Raw genomic sequence first — 22,037 nt, forward strand, 5'->3', positions numbered from 1 at the left:
TATATATTGCAAGGTATCATAGCATGGAATAGAATTTTGGGTTTTTGCTTGAAATAATACTTGAAGAAATTTCATGAGTCAATTTTTATCTCTCAGAGAAATGAAAAAAATTGTTGTCATAGTCAAATTAAGAGGGTCAACAAACCTATCATTTCCATCACGGCCCTTATTGAAAGACCTTGAGCAAGAAATGATCATGGTAAAGTTTGGGTAATTGAGACAAAAACAAATTTCCATATTCTTGATAGTATGGGAATCATGCACATAATTTTCTTCTCCATATTTAGAAACTTAACCACCCATTTCTCCTAAAGTATAAAGTCATACTCATATCTTATGAAGAAAAGGGGAGTGAACTTTGCAGAACTGAGTTCTAGGGACCTAGCTCTGATTATGTCTTATGAAAATAAGCCCGTTCGTAATTAGCCCATGTGCACGTTGATACAAATGACCTTTCTATTTTCTTAGTTGGTTTGGCTAGGCACTTCACTCATATTCAAAGCAACATAATGCGTACCGGTAGGTTTGCCCGGCGTAACAATTTATGGAATTTGCGTTAAACAAAAAATTATCTTGCACAGTGAGACCAGGTGACCAGAATGGTCCATCAAACAACCCTCGGGGGAAGCATCCATTTCTTTGTTTTGTATTGAATGCATTAAAACATGTTTATATTCGTAATGCCCAATACCAGGTTTGCAGTCAGGTGGATGTAATGGCAAGTATCATGTACAAGGATTGCATGAATAATCATTATATGACAGATGCTTATCTCCGTGAATTTAAAAACCATCATGCGCTTTGGTACCAATGACTTTTTCTGCTCGTGCGCAAAGTGGAACTACGAACTGGCTTATTAACTCAACTAAATTGAATATACAAGGAAATCACAGAGTGCTCCATTTCAAAAAGGAAACAAAAAAGACATGAAGATAGAGTCACCTGCAAGGGTGCATTAATTCATGTTTGATTGTTAAATAAATCAGCATTGTTATTAAAGCATAATTAGTATAACATTACATACAATGCAACATTCAAACATAGAACGAGACATGTTTGACTCAAACTGGAACATCAATATGAGAATTCCTACTTGTATACTGTGGAAGAAAGTTGTTTCTCACCCCCAAATACTCAGTTGAAATTCTAGCTGAGAAATATACACATCTCCCACTTTGAAGTCCAGCAGGTAGGGCACTCTGCGGTCACTTCTTGGTGCGGACATCATTTGGAAAATAAACACTGAGAGTATTTATCTCTATTTTCAAGAAAAGAGGACAAAATATTCTTGACAATCTGGAGGTATTCCCTCTCATTATATTCCTGCTGTTCCTGATTGATTCCTTGGAGATAGATGGGTTGGTACCTCGCTGAGAAAGCAATTTTCTCTCCTGTCCTTAGAAACGGGAAAAAAAAAAGTCTGTGAGTTTTACCGGCTATGTGATGACCTTTCCGAGCAACACTTTTAAACTCTGCATGAATAGAAAGTGGTAGCAACCTTTGTGGAGAACGGGAAGTTGAGAAAGAAAAGTGCAAGAATATGAAGAAATATGGGCAAAAATGGATAGCAAGAAGAAAAAATGTGACCAAAATGAAGAGGGCTTCCCTTGGATGCCTAAATTCCTAAATCCTCTTCTTATTAGTTAAATACTTACATTTTGTGGTATATCTTTGCACAAGCACACACATACACACTTACACACAAGCACAAGCATATATACACAAAAACAATTACAAATACACATGCACAAAACCACACAAAAGACTCTTAAATGCACAAGTCCCAGAAGCACAAGATGAAAGATATATTAAAGTTCTGCAGCTACAACACGATATGAAAAAAGCGAATGTTTTGAAATGCACTGTCATTCATGCACAGTGAGTGGAGACTCACAAGTAGAAAGTCATAAACATATACCAGTATATTTATGTGCATAGATATATATTATATATATGCATATTAAAGCTGCTTAAAAAAAACCCCATAGAAACCAAAAAGAAAGTACGGAACATTTGTAATCATAACTTCAAGCATACTTGTGTAACAAGGGAGGTATTCCCAGAAAAAAAAAATTATTATATTTTGCTCCATCTGATGATGGACTTGTCCAAAAAACTCTCACTGATAAAATGAAAAAGACATACGTTAAATATAATTTTTTTAAATGGTGCTTACACCACTTTTTCTTTCAAACTCTTCACTTGTCTTTATCATAAAGATGTCAGTAAGATTTACTTGTTAGAGAAGCTTTTTTCAGTAATGGAATAATTAAGCAAACATCCATATCACACACACTGAAAAACAAACAAAGGAGCCAAAAAAAAGGAGAATGTCAACCTAAACACCTTTTATGTGCAGATAGGCACAGGGGAAAAAAATCCTTGTAATACTACCTTAGGAGATTCTTTGCCACCCTCTCTTGTAACAATAAATAATGGATGTAATTGGAAAGCTTGCAAAGGTTCCTCATGGGCGGCACTTTGATGAAAACAGTTTGTAATCAACCCCAACTCCTCTTCATTGATAGAATGAAAAAAGAAATAAAGAAAGAAATGTTGCCAACACTAGCCTTGTAACCTGCAGTCAAGAGGTCATATAATATTTTTCTAACCTCTTTGAGTATTTTGCACGAGTCTTTTCCCTCACACACATTCAGCTGCTACTCTTTGCACCCCACCACCACCCCCCCCCCCAATCTTGGTGGAAAACAATTTTGTGTTCTTAACTCTTGCAAAGGATGGTTGACAATGGTTGAAGCAGCAACTCAAAGGGCGCATTCACATTTATAACAATCAGAGTAATAGTAATATGGAAATTTATAGAGCACTTATGATCAAAATATTACTGAGCACTTTACAATTAACAAAAGAGAAACAAACACATAAGTCGACTATGAGTACAAATAGTCCACAATTACATAATCATCAGTTCTGTTTTTGAAATAAATGGGTTTGAGTTTCTTTTTGGAAATGTCAATGGAGGCAGAGGACTGAATATAAGTAGGGAGATTGTTCCAGAGAGGGGGGCGGGGGGTTCAAACGGAAAAAGCATGATCACTAAAACTGTTGTGGATGCTAGGTTTATGGTTTCTTTGATTTTGTTTCATATAATGTTTGTAGTTTCATAAAGTCATCATTTGTTCTCTTATGTATTTTCTGACGGTCCCATACCCTACAAGCTTTGCTTTTTAGTGGGATCCTCCATTTCCATTCCAATCCTTATATTATGCATATGCATATACCTTAAAAAGTGAATTTATGTTGTTACTTGTGATCACATGTATTTTGTCAACTTACATTTTTGAAATTATTACAAATAAGTTCTGTTAATGCACTGTATATGATTTTCCCTGTTTACTTAATGGAAATGAAAACTAAAGTTGATTGATTGATTGATATGGTGAACTACCGCAGTATTTTGCGTAGTAATTCATGTGGATACAAATAATATGAAATACACCACGAAATACATCGCAAAATGCTGTGATATTTAGGGTGGTAATTCAAACTCTGCAAGAAATACACACGAAAGACTTACAGTGCGAATCATGTCACAAAATGCCATCGATTGTACAGTGGTGCATTTCTCACTTGACCTAATCTCTCCTGTCTTCTCCCATAGGAGATGCGCGTGTGCAGTACTTAACCTGTAGGAGACTAGTCCCGAGTATACTCGGGCAGGTGTCTATGGAAAATAAGTGTTACATAGCAAAATCAGCTTGTCCTCAACGGGTTAACCTTAGAGAGGTGTACTTTCAGGCCAGAACAGAATGAGAGCAGTATCAACTGAATTACCGAAATATCTATTACTGCTGTATTTAATTCTGGTACTTCGAATGTGAATGCACCTAAAGTAACACCAAGAAGGCAAGTAAAAGCAGAGATCAGAGAGAGAAAAAAAAATCATCTATCAGGGATTTCACAGGAATATTTATTTGCCAAAGATGTGTTGTCAGATGCGGTGTAATATGACAGTGCTATTTCTTCAGTGCACAAATACAGGCAAAGATAACAAGATTTGGCATTGTAACTTTCCCTCATTGTTTGAACCTCACACCAGTATTTGCTTTTGCCAGTAAAAACAAACCTGTAGAATACAAACACAACTAATAGTCAATTTTCTCGCATATTTTCATAAATTTCCAAACCCAGATCCTTATCTGAATCTGCTCAGCTGACTTGAAAGAAAAAATGCTGAAAAAAAAAAACATACATACATACAGAATTCAAGCCTTGAACCCTTCTAGAGTAGTCTCTGAAAAAAAGGGGAAAAAGAAAAAAAGGTGCTGCCTGGTTGGGGCACTGAATTTAATGAGAGCTCACAGTCAGTAATAGCCTGCCTAACAGGTGAAATAAACAGAAAACTACATGACGCCCCCAGTTTCAGACTACAAAAATGCCTAGTTTGTAATCATGTTTCTGGACAATTCAGGAATAAATTACTACAAAAATATTCTGTTTGAAATTATGAATTTCTCTTGCTTGGTCTCCTCTCCTCTCCCCATCCGTTCTTTCCCCTCCCATCAAAACTTGTCTTGTTTACTCCCTTTATTTCTTACTTTCTCTTTTTCTCTCTTTCCTATGAGCTGAGCTTCAGCTTTTAATCTTCACCATTTTGTATATGCTTTGTCTTATATCCAATTTTCAGGGGCATAAGTAATTTAATTTATGTTTTAGATTTGGGTCCCCCTACATTTATTCTAATTTCTATTTTGCATTACCTGCCTTCATTTTCTTAAAAAGCTTTGGGCAATTAATTTGACATATTTTTCATTTCATTGTATGCTCATTTTCATTGAATTTCAAAGGTTTCTCACCCATTAGGCCTACATGGAAGGAAACTTCACAGCAAAAGCAAACCGAACAGCAGTAAAATATAATAACATGAATTTTTCATCCTTAACTAATTTTCAGCGATAAATGAAAGCAGATGATAAAAAGATTTCAGTGATTTCACAGTGAAACTGAAGGAGAGAAATTAATGGTAGGTTTTAAAAATCAAACATGGCATCCTACCTCACCTCATAACTTTCCAAATTGATTTTACAAAGCAAACCCTACAATATTATTTTGGTCAATGATTTAGTAACTATAATCTATTACCCCTTAAAAGTCCTTATTGTTAGGTTAGTCAATCCCTGAAACAGTTTTGATGCAAGGGATATCTTTTATATTTCATTCAAAAACAATGAAATATAGTGGTGATTTGTGTTTGTGATTTGTTGGATTGAAATAGAAAATTGAATTGAAATGAATTGAACTGAATTGAATTGAATTGAATTGAACTGAATTGAATTGATCTGAACTGAACTGAATTGGGTCAATAGATGAATAGTGAGATGACAATACCACCCCATCTTAATTGAGTTTGTGTTGTTTACCCATTCCACTGATTCATAATACAGATTCATGAAAGCAAATCTTTCTTATTCAAATTCAACAAATTCTTCTGTCGAGATGTTTTCATTGCAACTGATTGACAAATTGCCCTACATCGACGTACGTCGACGTAGGGCAATTTGTCAATCAGTTGAAATCTTTCTTATGTTGTCCAATTTAGGAAAATTTGAATAGTCGGACTGTTGTGTGTTTTTTGTTGTTATCTTCTTTTACCTAAGAGATTTGTTGGCAATGACATCAATTCTTTCAATATGTACCTGATTAGTGCCAATTTGTCTATTTCTGGAAAACATGCAAAACTTTGACATTCTACAGTGTTCTTGTCTTTGATATGATTTGGAAGGTACCTTTACTGTCCTGTTAATGTGAGGGTTTTTTTTTTCTATTTATTGCAATGAACTTGAACATGGCATGGTATTTTAACAGAAGGTGGATCATATTTCAATATCACTTTCCCAGGACAGTTGGTGCTGATCAAACCCCCTTTGTAATCAGTACTCCTTCTCATTAGGTAGGCCTATACATCACACATTATAGTCGATACTGACCAGTTATCATCCACACTATTGTGTACATAAATGTGTGTGAAGTCTTTTGTTTGTTGTTTACTATTGACAAAGTACAAACATTTGTGCTCACTTGATTTTCAATGTAACCTTTTATCAGGAGTATAAACTAAATCTAAATGAATAGAATGTTGTTGTTGTTGTTTTTTGGGGGGAAGTCCTTCTTTATTCAGTTACTACTATCTTTTTCTTGTGACTGGTACCTCATTGGAAAATCTAGTACAAAAATGATTGCTCCATCTGAGCCATTGCACCCATTCAGATATTATGTTCTTCATCAAAGGTCTACTGTGAGTAGCTCCTCCTCTCTCCGTCTCTTCTGTAATTCATTCCACAGAATGAGGGTGAAAGGTGCTACGGAGGCCATTCTCTGCCTAAACATGCACTTTCTATGACCCAAACATTAAACTGCGGGCATCAAACTCCTATTGATGGGATCATCTTGTGATTGAGATGCCACTGTTACCATGGCAAACTTCATCCACTCAAAATTGCTCTCCCCACAGTTTATTTCCCATTGCACTGCTGGGATGGGTGGGCTGCAGGCAGTATACATCAAGAAGAAAATGCCCGCCATCAAAATTTAGCTGGACTTTATCATGAAGACGACAGGAGCAATATGTCCCATGATCAATGACCTCGATCAATTTGATTCCACAGAAGATGGATAGATGGCCTTATGCCTGGACAAGGAGCATGATGCTAATCACACAGCTGGTAACGACAAAGCTTGCCGCTCGCCCTATTAAAGTAGTATATTACATGGCAATTTCTATAACAAACAAACAAAATGAAATGCAGTCACCTTCAAAAGTTACCCAGTTTCAGGCTTTTTTTTCAAATTCAAATTCAGATTGAAATTCATTTAGATTTTTCTAAATTGATTAAATCACAAATGAAATACAATAATTTTTAACCCGTTGAGGACGGACTGATTTTGCTACAACACGCATTTCCCATAGACACCTGCCCGAGTATACTCGGGACTCGTCCTCAACGGGTTAAAAAACAATAAGACATACTATTGGTACATTCAAACATAACTACAATATTACTTATGCAACACACTGACAACAGAATGAGTAGGTGTTGATTCAGAGCGATTCAGGATAAAGGAATGATCAAGTGATCTGTTTGAATTATGGAAGAATGTATTGGTAGGATAGGAATGGAGAAGGGTGTCCTTAAATAAGCAAATGGCTTGAAGAGATGATGGCCTGAATTTTTAAGGTTAATGTCAAGACAACCTTCAGCATCTGAAAAAGAGTAAAAGGTTCTTGCAAACTGAGGCAGTAATTTGAACAGATGGGAGGATAATAGAAAATACCTGGCAATATATGGGAGAAAGTGACAGTAGCCTGATGAATGCAGCAAAACAATGATTTAACAGAATTAATAAAGTAAAACAATGTGAAAACCATTTCATCAAAGATGATAAAAAGGACATTATGGAGCGATCCTAATACAAGGCATATAAGGGTACAGAATCTGGCAGTACAGCAACTTGATCCACAAATGGTGTGATAACATAGAGGAAGACAGGAGTAGTTTTGGGGAAACTTGACAGGTTATTGGTCAATATCTGGACCATAAATCTCTCCATGAGGTGTTGCAGCAGACACCCCGGCCTGTCTGTTTGAATAAAATCCAGATTGGAATGGGGGAACCCCTCTGGAGAGGGCAACTTCCACAAAATCAGCTCCCCTAATGAAGAATGACGGCCTCATTTTGGCCCGCTTCACAACCATCCTACCAAGCACATCGTCTACGAGATGCCTCGTCGTTTTGCGCTCTAAATTTCGAGCAGGAAGCAGCGACCACCCGCGGATCAGGTCGGAAGTCAGGCGGGCGCAAGCGGGAGGAGTTATTGACAATTATGTGCGTGGTAGGAATCTTCAGCCCTGGCCAAACCGATTTGCCAGTATTGGCCCCTACATGCTTGATGTGTTAACAAAACATGGCTGACGATGTCTCATGCAGGTTAATATCCAGAAAGTCATCTCGGGGGACGGTATGATAACAGTTCATTGAATGCCAAGCCAGACATACGTCACTCTCTGACTATAATTTCATTGTTCACTACAGACTAATATGGAGGTGATGTCAGCTTTGTAGCCTTTTAACCATTGGATAACTGAGAAAATTAAATAATTCGTTTGACATTCTACCCAACTTATCTTCTAGTTCTGTGATGACCTCATACATGCAATATCTCTTTTATTTTGTTTATTTCAGTGTTAACCATATCAGAAAAAAAAGACCTTTGAAAAGTACCCATTCACACAAAACCATATTACCAGTCAAAATTTGAGCAATTGCCTTTTTTTGCAAGGAGTACAATAAAATGTCCTTTGACATTCCTAAATAATAGACCACTTCCATTAGATTTTTCATAAGACAGAGCACACTTCAACAAACACACACACTCATTTTTGCTCAACTTCTATCACCATTGTTAGGGGGAACTGAAATGTAGTCTAAAAGTTGAAGTTTAAGTCTGAAAATTGACATTTGGAAAAGGGTCCTAATCCTCCTCTCTCATTTCCTGTTCAGTCTGGAAAGAACATTTAAATATAACTCTTTGTATGGACTGCATTTTAAAAAAAAAACAAAAACTGAGCAATGTATGAATTTTACAAAAGGTGCTTCAACAAAAAACAGACGTCTCATGAATATGAAATCAGAATAGATATATATAATGATATGACAAAAAAACATTATTTGTGGAAAATCACAAAGATAAACATAGATGCACATCTGTCTTCCTTCCATTAGTAGGCGCCTACATATGACGAAAATATAAGATTCATATGGACACAACAGTCAGACAAAAGGAAACATATTAGGAAATATTGACTACACTGTAATAATGAAATCTTTACTTAAAAAGGTGCTTGATGTAGATGAAAAAAAATAATGATTGATGAAGTCCCAACTTGGCAATATCTGTACTGCTTATTCTTACCCTTTTTTTTTGTTTCTTATTCTGAAAGTAAGCTAATTAAACTGAGGTTATTAAAAAGTTCAAGTGTCATCAAACATTCATAAATACTATATCCTTTTTGGCTTTTCAAAGAACTATCATAAAAACCAAATGATATTAGGGCTTTAAGGCATGCCTGTACCAGTGATTATGTAAGTCGTAAGTCCTTCAGCAAGCAGTTTCTATTCCAGTGGAAGATTTTGACTGAATATGATGATGTCAGGCATGTTCATTAGGACAGACTAAGATGTATTATCCTATTCACATTGCTCTCTTCTATAGAGAGCGGGAGTTGGCCAAACTGAGCATTCATTAAACATAAAGTGAAGGAGATCAGGAGAAAAAAAAAATCAAATGCCACCTGAATGCACAATCAGTAAATGCTTTAACAAGACTTTTCACACGAATCAAGAGAATGGACTTCTACCGACTCAATGGGACCTTTTCACTGCAACCAGTTGGAGACCCGTCCGCCCCACACCTCGCTAATTGTGCGACCACAGAACCGCTTTCCCATACTCGTCTTGTCCGCCGCAAAATCTGGGCGTAAAACACCAAAAAGCAACAACCAACACAATGCCAAACTCTCGAAGAGTGCTGAGGAGAAGCCGTAGCAGGACCACTACACCCCTTACCTCCCTGTCAATACTACAAATTGGATACCCCTTTTGAAAGGCAGATAATCCCGGTCCTAATCTATCTCTTTCTCTCCCTCTCTCTCACTCATACTCTTTTTGAGTCAAGTTTAAGCATATATCGAGTACAAAGAAGGGTATAGGCCGGCCACATATTTATGTTTTCCTTTATCTCTCACAACCAAGTTTGTGTTGCGCACTAATTTGGCAAATTTACGCCGACTGAACTGCCCCGCCTCTTGAATGAAGTCGAAGAGGTGAGCAGGAGGCACACAGGACCAAAGTGAATGGCTGAGATTGATTGACACGAGGCATGGAGATAAGTGACAGCTACCTTCTTTTGTCGCTGGAGTATTTGCTGAAGAAAAAATGACCCGACAAGGTCTCATTATTTCATTTTTCACAAGAAAAAGAAAACAAGACCCGGAAACAAGAATGCTGTTCATTTTTTTTCTTCCTCTCTTTCCCTCTCTTTCTTTTTGGTCTGTCCCTCTCATCTGTTCCTATTCTTCAGATGTTGTTGAGATCCAGTCCTCGGGTTATTTACCTACTTGATGAATTGATCTAAGCAGACTCACAGTAAAGCAGTGCTAATCATTCCCTTTAAGCTGAAGTCATTCCACTAATATCAAAAACTTCTTGAATCACGTAAAATTATTTGAAATCATAAAGGTGAAACTGCTTTCAGCTTAACTATATAATGGACTAGACTTAATACTCAATGATATGTTTTGAACTGATATTGGCCAAATTCAATTCACTTCAATTCATTTTCAGTATTGATTACCACTAATATCTTGCCATGTTTAACTAACTATACTCTCACTTTAAAGTTAGGCCTTGTTGGTGAAGTTAAAAAAAAACCTACTGGATAGATTCAAGATATGACTTCAAATATTTTTTGGTTAACCCCCATAACTAAAAAAATTTTTCCTCGTTCTGGCCAATAGTAAGAATTGAGATCTCATATGATAGACATTATTACAATGTATTGCCACAACATTTTATTTAAAGACCTTTAAGAGAATACTATCGACACATTAGTTGAAGGCAACATAAAATGTCCATGTTTGCACATACATAATGAATCCTTTTTGAGTCTGATGATTTGTCTTTTCATGTGTGCACAATTCATTATTTATTCAGGTGTGGAAATTCATATTCTGTAATCCGATTCTATTTTTGCCTTTTTTTTTCTTATGATGAACTGAAGAAATGAAAGATGTGAAAGTCATGCGTAAGGATACTGAAGAAAGGTTAAAATAGGAATGATATCATAACTTAATACAGAGTTTGCACTTTTGCTTTGTTAATGTAAGTGTCTCTCACCAAGAATGCAAGTGATAATACTAATTCTCAATTTACTTAAGGCAGCCATCAAATATGGCAAATTGTCTTCTGGATTAGAATTAGTGAATACAATGCTAACTCAATAACTGGGAAGCTCTTTAGACAGGAACACCAATAGTGCAATAGAATTCAATTAAATTTCATTCTATGTGATAGACTTTTTATGCATCATTTTCACCGCTTAATGAGAACCACAGATTTATGTTGGGATATATTTCCCTCAGTAATGTCTTAAAATGATAACTAAATATATAGATATAATCATTGGGATTTCATGTTCTTTGTAGAATGGGCACTTTTCAGATAGGTTTGCCAATTGCACAGTCTTTAAACAGTTTTTAAACAGTTTTAAAACAGGATTTTTTTATTGGGGGCAGGGAGTGGGGAGGGGGCAGATGAATGGAATTTGAGCAACTACATAGAGGGCAGCATTGTGCTGGCGGTCACATCAAACATCATCAACTCCTCGTACTCGTACATGCACTTCTGTTCTAACAGGAGAAAATCTTCTCTTCAACCCCTCCTTATTAACCCGTTGAGGACAGGTTGATTTTGCTTTAATACACATTTACCATAGACACCTGCCCAAGTATACTCGGGACTAGTCTTCAATTGGTTAAGTGGGGGCTACTGTATCGGTGGTTAATGGAGATGTAGCTCTTCACCATGCAAGTCTGTATATCAGGAGACACGGAGAAATCAACAGCACCGAGCAATTATAATATGTACCACCAGTATTATGTATAGCTGTGAGGCTACAATGATGTCTGACGCTGGCCATTGTGAAGACAGAGAGAATCGTCTGGGAACTTTGTGTTTTGGGGTCTCTGCGCTTTAGGGGGACTTCGGGAATGCAAACAGCAGCAAAGTCAAATCACTTAGGACGAGTGCATTCTCTAAAGATTCACACCAGGCTGTCAAACGGAAGTGGAGTCTACCCTCTGACAATGGGTGAATGAAAAACAGAAGTCAAACGGTTCTCATTGTGTTGGGGACAGTTCCAGACAATGCTGAGGCAATGAAAAGTTTTTAGCAAAAAACAAAACCAACTAGGTTTCTTCCACAACAGTCACTCTTAAACTTACAATCTATGTTTGTCTTGATCTTCATTTTAATCATATTTCTGTATTTTTCAAACAAGATAAACATAGAAGTATACTGATATATATAGTTAGGGAAAAGGGACATACAGAGAACAATTTCGCATAAGAGCACAAAACAATATATTTCTAGGACACGATAAAGTCATAATCATAAAGACGGATGAATTGAAGTGGTTGGAAGTTAAATAATTTATATGCAGTCTCTTCTGCTGTTATACTCTTAATGGCAACATGTGAAAACAAACAATATTTTGCAAATATACACTGAATTTAATGAAGTGAATAGGAGGAAATATTGAAAACATGCATTTAATGCTTGATGTATGACATATAAACATTAAATGTTATAATGCCACCTCAAAAGATATAAACTAAGCAACATTTTTTTTTTCAGAGCAGCTTATATATCCTGATTCCATTTGACAATATAGAGGGATACTATAGGTGCTCTTTCTTCTTCTTAAAAGAAAAAAAAAATCTTCACAAGATTGATACCGTAACAATTACATTAAGTTCACAATGTAATAACTCAGCAAGGAAACTTTGTTTTTTCAAAGTGGGGTCATGTTTGCAGACTTTATTAACAAAACATCATTTGCAAACTAACATATTTTGAGGCAGTAATATCACCTTATCTGATTTACAGATGTGATTCTGACAGATGTTGCTGTGTCATGACAAAATAAGGAATTTACATTCAGAATTTTCTTAGTTTTGGTCTGATTTTGATGATTAAAAATAAAAATCGCTTTATAAAATAAAATTGTACTCAGAATATTTTTTTTTTAAATTCGTAGTCCCAAAAGGATGCCATCCTTGAATCTTGAGTGTACAAAATCCTTCCTCCATCACTAATAGACCTTCCCTGTTGCCATGGTGACATTTGATGAGTTTCATTCACCTTCTCTGTAATGTAAACTTTCTACATTTTTTTTATAGCAACATCTAACAAATGAAGACTAGTCTTTGATTAACATAAAATGTATATGTAGTGTCATGCAATCCTTTTTATTTATTTAAAAATACCATATCTTAAGTAGTAATTGGATCATGTACCCAACTGATATTTTTAAGCAAACGTCAATGAACTGTTTTCACTCTTAGCAATTTTGACTCTGGTCATGAATTACTCAAACACAAACATGCCAGCCTCGAGTATCTGAGAGTTGACTCCTGTTACAAACCACCAGAAAAAAAAGTAGCACAATCTACACAAGTTGCTACAAGATTCTTGACAATAGTTGATAGCGGTCTGCAAATAACAGCACCGAAGATGATGAGTTTGTAGGGATGAATCATAATAAATGACATGCCTTGATGAGTCAGCATGGAGAAATGTCACCCACCCCCAGATGGAAATGAAAACACTGCCACGAATGTGACACGTAGTAAAGATACTAATTGCTGTATGGCGATGTCTCATCCCTCTTTGATATTTTAATCAAACAGCAGGATTAAAGGGACTGGGGAGGAGTGTTGGAACCCAAAATGCAAAAGTGCTATTTCATGAAGTGAAACAGGCAAAAACAAGGACCAATGCCTATGAAAGGACTAAGCAATGAAAAAGAATCGATGAAAAATACGGCATTATGAAGATATCTATGATTTTTTGAAGAGCGTTACATGTAACGCTTGTCAAAATCACGGGGGGTCGGCTTAGAGGCTCTCCGTTCAAGTGTTGTTTTTGCCTCCCTCTTTTGTCCGATTTTGGCACAGCGTTAATGTATTGCCTTCTCCCTCGGCGAAAAGCAAGCCCAAGATATCGCCGCGATTGCGAGGCGAAACCCGGGTGCCTGTTCACTGGCTAGCGAGCGTTATCGGTGCATTTCCCGGGATCCGCCCGGCAGCTAGCTAGCACGGGTCCGCTTGAACTCTGCTGGCTGCGTATAGCCTACTTATATTACCGGACCGTGTACCACTCCATCCACACAATGGAGCCGCAGGAGGAGAGCGAGAGATCTGTCTCCAAGAAGAGGAAGACCATGACTAGTGACAGAGTATGGAGATGGTGACAGAAAGATAAAATGTAGAGTCCCAATTCCCCTCAAGACACTAGAAGATAAGGGGCTGAACGACAGAGATGTCATTTCACTTCGGCTGGATCGGTAATAAATTTGTGAAACTCGGAAGACCTCCTACACTAGTCATACTCGTTCAGTGTGAGTAGGACCTATACTGTTACAGTGTTAGTGTTAGTGTTGTTAGTGTAACATTAATTGATAGAGATGTCACTTAGAGGATCTACACACACTATAGGCCTACTATTTTTAGTAATACTGATAGTAGGCCTAGATTAGTAATTTTGTTAGGTGTCCTATGCCACACCCTAACATTTTTCTATTAAACTAAAAGATATAGGCCTAGGCCTATCAGAGTTTGCCTGAGATTTTACTCACATATGTGGAGAAAGGCAGCTACATGCAGATTCACAAAAAGGTGTATTCAGAATGCGATTGAGGTATGGTAGGTATCCTAGACCTATGTATTTTGAGACCCATAATTTAATGATATGAAAGTAGAATAGGGCAACATAATCCAGAATACGGTAAAAAATGAATTCGCGTATCTACATGCAAAACACTTTATTAGCGTGCCATTTCTTAATGTGAACAGCGATTTATGTGTAATTAATAGAGAAGCACATTTCAAAGGGGAGAAATGTTGAGCCAAATTTGGGATGTCATACATAGGCAAAAAAAATTCCAGTTATGGTAACTATACACAGCCCAGTCGCTGTACGTAGGTACGTAGCGACAGGATTCGCACAGTGTACTTACAGCGTCTGGTCGGGCTACAGCTATAATGGCAGAGAAAAAGGGCCTCGGACTAGGAGTGGTAGACGCTGTAAGTACGCTGTGCGAATCCTGTCGCTATGTACCTACGTACAGCAACTGGGCTGTGTATAGTTACCATAACTGGAAATTTTTTTGCCTATGAATGACATCCCAAATTTGGCTCAACATTTCTCCTTTTTGAAATGTGCTTCTCTATTACCCCTGGTACACATAAATCGCTGTTCACAGTAAGAAATGGCACGCTATTTGTGTTTTGCATGTAAATACGCGAATTCCTATTTTACCGTATTCTGGATTATGTTGCCTATTCTACCTTCATGTCAAATTATGGGTCTCAAAATGTCAAAATAAGAAAGTTACGACACTCATCAGAACTGACGTTTGTTACAAATTGGCGATAGGCGAGAAATCCAATTTTACGAAACGACACTGAATGAATGAAAGTGTCGGCAAATCTGGTAACTCGGTTTTTACAAAATACTTTGTGGAGACTCAACTGTGTATATGTTGTCATCGCAGCTATGATCGGACCAAAAACGTGAATTCACATGTTTGGTAAGGTACCTTGTTATGTCTCCGGTACACATGGCATTGCAAAAATGTTGATTGAAGTGTATCTATTGTGCGTACATACATAAGTGGCTAATGGCGTATATGCATTATAGCGCAGTTCACTCAGTCTCTATAATGTAGTGGTTAATGGTGTATGCTTTGTAGCACAGTAGGTGCTAGTTGTTGAGAAAGGTCTGTCAGATATTATTGTGGGTATCTTTTGTAGGGCAACAGCCAGCATCGCATTCAAGGACCATCCTGACTAGGCAGCTCAGTGAAGCCAGTGACAGCCCCTCTGGTCAGTTGAGACCAGCCCTCCCAGCTACCCAGCTTGATGAAGCCAGTGAAATTCCCTCTCGTCAGTTTTGACCAGCTACCCAGCTCGGTGAAGCCAGTGACATCCCCTCTCATCAATTGAGACCAGCCCTCCTAGCTAACCAGCTTGATGAAGCCAGTGACATTCCCTCTCGTCAGTTTCGACCAGCTAGCCTATACCCGGCTTGGTGAAGCCAGTGATGTCCCCTCTCATCAGTCGAGACCAGCCCTCCCAGCTTGATGAAGCCAGTGACATCCCCTCTTGCCCATTGAGACCAGCTCTTCCATCGGTACAAAAGGTTTGTACAAACTAACTTTAATTACCTGGTACTATTTTAATACACCTAGATCCAACAACTGTTTTGAACCTGCAAATGAAAGTTAATGTTGATATTTAGTACACAAAACATCAATAAATTGTTAGATAACTCTATGTTCTCAAACGATGCTGTTCTTATTCTTGCTGTAATTTAACTTATAACATTTTTTTTTTAAACCCAAAGCTGTGGTAGTGGTTAATAAGATTATGGTTGTCTTGATCATTACTTTTAGGGTTACAAGTTACATAGTTTGTACATTGCAGCCACATACAGGCCTACTATATGATTGTATGTGGAATTATACAGACCCCCAAATCCCTTGCATGTGGCTGGATTGAAAGACATCATAGGCCCGATGTGAGGTTGTATACACAACATATAAATAAATAGGGCCTACTTTGTAGATGGGTAATTCCATGAAGTTGGGGCAGTGTCCATGTATGTAGCATCGTGATATTGAAAAAATACATGTCAGCATAACTCAATATCAATTATGCTATACATTTATTGTTTGTAGGCTTTACATTTACATTGAGGCCACACATTTTCCTGGAAATTTTGTGCCATTCAGACTCAATTTTAATGAAGTTATTAAACAATAATATGTAACACTGTGTCCTGTAGCATCGTGACGTGTCCACGTAGCATCGTGATATTTTAAAATTTGGTCCTAAGAGACAAATTATGGCAATGAGCTTGACCAAAATTTGATGCAATATGCATATTTACAAGGTATGAATAAGATAGCTAAATATCTCAAATTTCCTGTACACAGTTTCAATTTTAAAAGAAAATTACAAAATGTATCACGATGCTATGCGGTGTCCTTTTTTATGTAAAACTGTGGAAAGGAGAGTTAAGATATTTAGCCATCTGACTAATCTAGTAATTATGCATATTATATCAAATTTTGGTCAAGCTAATTGCCTTAATTTGTCTTTTAGGACCAAATGTTTACTATCACGATGCTACATGGACACGTCACGATGCTACAGGACACCATTACATATCGTTTTAATAATTTCATCAAAATTGAGTCGGAATGGCACAAAATTTCCAGGAAAATGTATGGTCTCAATACAACTGCAAAGCCTATAAACAATACATGTATAGCATAATTAGTATTGAGTTATGCTAAAATGTCACACTTCGTGCCCCAACTTCACAGAATTACCCAGATGCACAATGAGAGGCTGAGGTCATCCCGACGTCATGTGCAGTGTCAACTCATCAAAAATTTGGCTAGGGTCTCTGTAGGTCTTATTTTCCTTTTTGCTATTTAAGTTCTACAGTAGACAGTCTATTTCTAACATATTTCATGGAGTTTTCTCTGTTGCATGTATGTGAGCACTACAAGATAAAGCTACCTGGTAGACTCTACACTGAAATACATGGGATAGCAAGTTCTGTGACTAAATTTACAGATTGGTGAAGAACTAACGGGACTATCCTAATTGTAAGTCAGTGTTAATGCCTTTCATTGTGTCTGATATACAGATGAACTCCAGTCCAGATGCCCCTGTGAAATGGAAAAAGGACAAGTTCATGAATGCCGTTGCCTTCTCCAATTAGTTGTGGAGGAAAATGCTACTCTGAGGAAAGGACTTGGGTCAAATTGAAGTGGATCAAAACCTGGTGAGAGTGCTGACAGATATTGATTTTATCAGAGCCTGGGCAGATGTAAGGAGATAACAGGTTACTTTGGTACTGTAAAAGTGGATATTTTAGCGCGACTAATTTTTTTTTGCGGTCGGCGAGGTAAGAAGAGTTTCGCACGTTTATAGTTCCGCGGAATCAAGACATCAACTGCTTGAACAAGTGGCGAGCAAAAATATTTGCATGCTTTTATTTTCGCGCTAGTTTCGGCTTACGCGAAATGCATGAAAATTTCAACCAACACCGCAAGAAATTTCCACTTTTACAGTAGATGATGAAGACGTCCCTTTGGCATGCATATTAGGGAATTTTTATGTAAATATCATAAATAAAGTGAGCTATTTTCATTGGACTTTCAGCATATAACATAATTGCTTTCATCAGTACTAAACTTGTCATTGCTTGAATGATAGTCTTTAAAGAGAATATTTACTATGTGTATTACTGAATAGTTAATTGAGTCTATATGGGTAGTAAAATAATTTTTCATTGTAAATGTGTAGTAGTTACTTTATTACCAACATTCAGTCATTAGATGAGAGATCAATAGAATGTGCTTGTTGGCCTCTATTGCAGTGGAACAGCTAGCATCACATCCAAGTGCCATCACAGATATCCAGGTTGTTGAAGCCAGTGACACCCCCTCTCGCCAAATAAGACTGCCTCTTCTAGGCTACGCAGCTCGGTGAGACCTGTGACATCCATCTCGCCAGTGGAAACCAGCCCTCTCTGCCACCAAGCTCAGTGAATCCAGTGACATCCCCTCTCATCAATCAGAACCAGCCCTCCCAACTACTTAGCTCCATGAAGCCAGTGACATCCCCTCTCATGTTCTTCTTTGTGGCTGGCAAATGTTTGAAAACTGAACTTGGATGACTTCAATATCATAATTATGTTGAGTGCATCCAAGTGATGGCAATGATAATAGCTCTGACACCAGTTCTTCCTGTAGGCCTACTGTCAATTTATGCCTTCATTGTGTATTATAGCAAAAGACATGTTAGAAATGAAAAAGCTGCATCTTTGTACCAGGATTGTTGGGGATTCTGATAAATGCACATTGAACATGAATAACATCAATTCCAATCATAGACTACATTCATGTGATGGCAGTGATAACTGATATGACACTACATTTATATCTCTGAACTCTCTATTTCTGTCTTTCCTGTGAGGTAACAACAAACATGTTAGTACTCAAATGTGTGAATCAGAATGAAACAGTGAATTGATTGCCTGGAAAATTTGTTCTTGCCCCATGTAGCAAGTAGGGAAAATAAATCCTGTAAACTCCTAAACTGCATGTGCGTTAAACTGTTACTGGAAACTGAAAAGGCTGCAATATCCAGGCACAAAGTGTTTTGTCCTTTTTTTTTTTCATTTGGTCTTTTTTCCCCCTGTGTTTCCCAGGTGTTTCAGTGGTGAAAAACTACAATTACTCCGTTACGATAAAATATTGCATCAGTGTTTTAAAGTGAACTTAAGCAGGGCTGTCATGCACAACAGTGTACATCACTGAAGGGCCTTTCACACATTTCATTATTGCTCTAATTGTTATTATTATTACTACTACTACTATTGTTGTTGTTGCTAATTTTTTATTACTATCATCATCTTCATAATGATTATTATCCTCATCATTTATGTGATCACTGATATCATGCCATGTGTTACATTCAAGTGGCACAGCAGGTCCTACACAGTAGTATTGTCCATCAGCATTTTGGAAGACACTTTTTCAGCACAAAATTTTGTGATAACTCTATCAAATCACATTATTATGAGGACAATATTTTTGTGGTAAATGGAGTTTGTGCCCTTGTAATATTCATTGCATCTATATTTTGTGGCCAAAAAAAAAAGTATGAATTTTGATAAACAAATGTGTTGGAAGTGCTTCAAACAAGATGTTCAGTTTTCATTCACATAGATATAAAAATACATTGTAATATACATTTTGGTAGGTCCCTACATGATGTTCTACTGATATAATTGTATATGCTCAAACCCTAAACCGATTGTGTTTTGACAATGCAATATGTAGAAGGTTTCCACACTGAAATAGTATAGTGTTCTTTGTACTTGAAGTCATTAACCCTGTGACATTGATTCTTGGACTTTCACTCCAATATTTTTTCCCTGCAAATGTGCAAGTTATTTGAAAGTGGTTGCATTTGTAAGGTTCTTTTAATTTACATGTTATAGTATTATTATCATAATTGTTCAATATGATAGGAGTATAATGTGTAGATGCCAAAATTGACTAATGACAGAATGCTGAGCAGTTTCTTTTTTCTTTTTTTTTCTGCAAATGATTACCTTACCTGTGTCAATTGGCAATCTTTGCTTTACAACTATTTCTATTATGACATTTTATATTTAAAAGATATAGGCCCGGCCTACATGCAAGTAGCCAGCACAGATTTGTTATCTCTACATTGTATATCACATCACATTACTGTGAGAGCAGTTTCTAAATACATGTAGCACATTTACAATTAGAACCTGTGCTCATGATGCAACACCAAATGCAAATATACATGCAAAGATAAAAGAAAATGTAAGGTCAGTGTACCCTGGTACACACAACTTCTAATGTACAGAAGGTCCCATGTACACATGCAATTTATATGTGCACATGAAATTTGTATTTATGCATGGTAGTATAACGTAAGTGTAGGGATTTATTTTGAACCATTTATTATAAGTGTATCCCCCCTTCTGTTATTACAGGTACCACCCCTCTACACATAAATACGTCAACCCACACATACAGTAGTACCGGTATTCACATCCACATGCATCCACACACCCCACCTACAATTGTATCACAGACACACCACATATCACATGACATTTTCCACTCTTTCACTTCTCACCCATTTTTCCCTGTAATACTGAAATCATGCCTAAATCACCCAAGCCTACACATCATTTACATATTATTATGAATATTTAGTTTTAACCTTTGTTTCTTTATTTGCATGTTTTGTTATGTTGATTTTGTGTATGCATATTTATGTAACAACCCACATTTACATGTAAACCCATGCCAAATTATGTGAAGAATAAACTGGCTACAAGTTAGTTAGCCAGGGGACTCCTTCCAAGTAACACATGTGTGCTGCCCTAGTTTGCTTTTAGTGTGATGAGTGCTAGAGAGCTAAGTGAACCCTAGCCCTACATAAGTAATGTGTTAGATTTAAATTCACTGAAATATCAGAACAAGATATTACCTGTGTATACAGGCCTAATTGTTAAGCATCAATTTACCAATGAGAAAAAAATGTGTTTGGATGATAAAAACCTAATCAGGGTTCTAGATAAAAACTGAGTGAATGTTGTTGACCTATGTGTAAATAATTGACTTGAACAGATTATTTCTTGTGTCTTGATTTTCTCCTTGTATAGGTGAACAAGACATTGCATCATGCATGGTTGCATTGTACAATGTGTATGATAAATAAGAAAATGTATAAGATAGCCTCAGAAATTGTTGGATTGGTTATTAGACTATTACAGGTGTCACATTATTCAGTCTAGAAGACTGAAAATGATCTGATTCCCAACATTTTTGTGTGTATCTGTGAAATAATTCCAATTAACCCTATCTATACAGAAAATAGGCCTAAGCCATACCAATGACCAACTTTCTAACCTAGTATGTGCATGTGTCCATTGTGAAGAAAATCATCCACAATAAATGTTACAACTATTAAAGTCACATGAAATTACGAATACATGACAAGTTGTACCGGTAATAAAAATGAACTACAGTGTATTGGTTAGTTCCAATGCAAGTTTAGATATAACATTGTACCGGATACTTCAAATTCTCTGGCCTACTCGGTACTTGTGTTTCAAATCTTTGAAGAAAAAAAAAATGGGTTTGCCATGAAGATTGCATTGAATTGCATGTACATGTAATAACACAACCCGTTTGTGTTTCATGTAATAATTACATGAATTGTAAATTATTGTAAATTGAGATTTCGTTGATTTTTTTTTTCTACGTAGCCCGACCAGACGCCGTGCGAAGCACGGCAGTTACTGCGTACATGGTACCTAGCGCTGGGCCGGCTGTGTCCGTCCTTACCCGGAAAAGTTTCTACGTACGTACACGCACAGCCCAGTCGCTGTACATATAGCCCGCCCGGCCCGGCGTCTGGTCGGGCTACGTATTACTGTACCGCATTCACCTATCCCGCTTTCGGTACTTCTCAACGAAGAATCTTGTAATGGAGTTTGATGGCTTTTAGGATACATAGCCTACCGAGTCTTCCGACGATAGAACTAGCTCTCATAATATCTTGGAAGAAGGACATGTGAATCAGAAAAGGAGGAGTCCTTTGATTTTAGGTT

Source organism: Diadema antillarum, unplaced genomic scaffold (assembly GCF_040938485.1).
Source record: "Diadema antillarum isolate AM-2024a unplaced genomic scaffold, OU_Dant_1.0 seq00000821_RagTag, whole genome shotgun sequence".
In the NCBI taxonomy this organism is placed as follows: Eukaryota; Metazoa; Echinodermata; class Echinoidea; order Diadematoida; family Diadematidae; genus Diadema; species Diadema antillarum.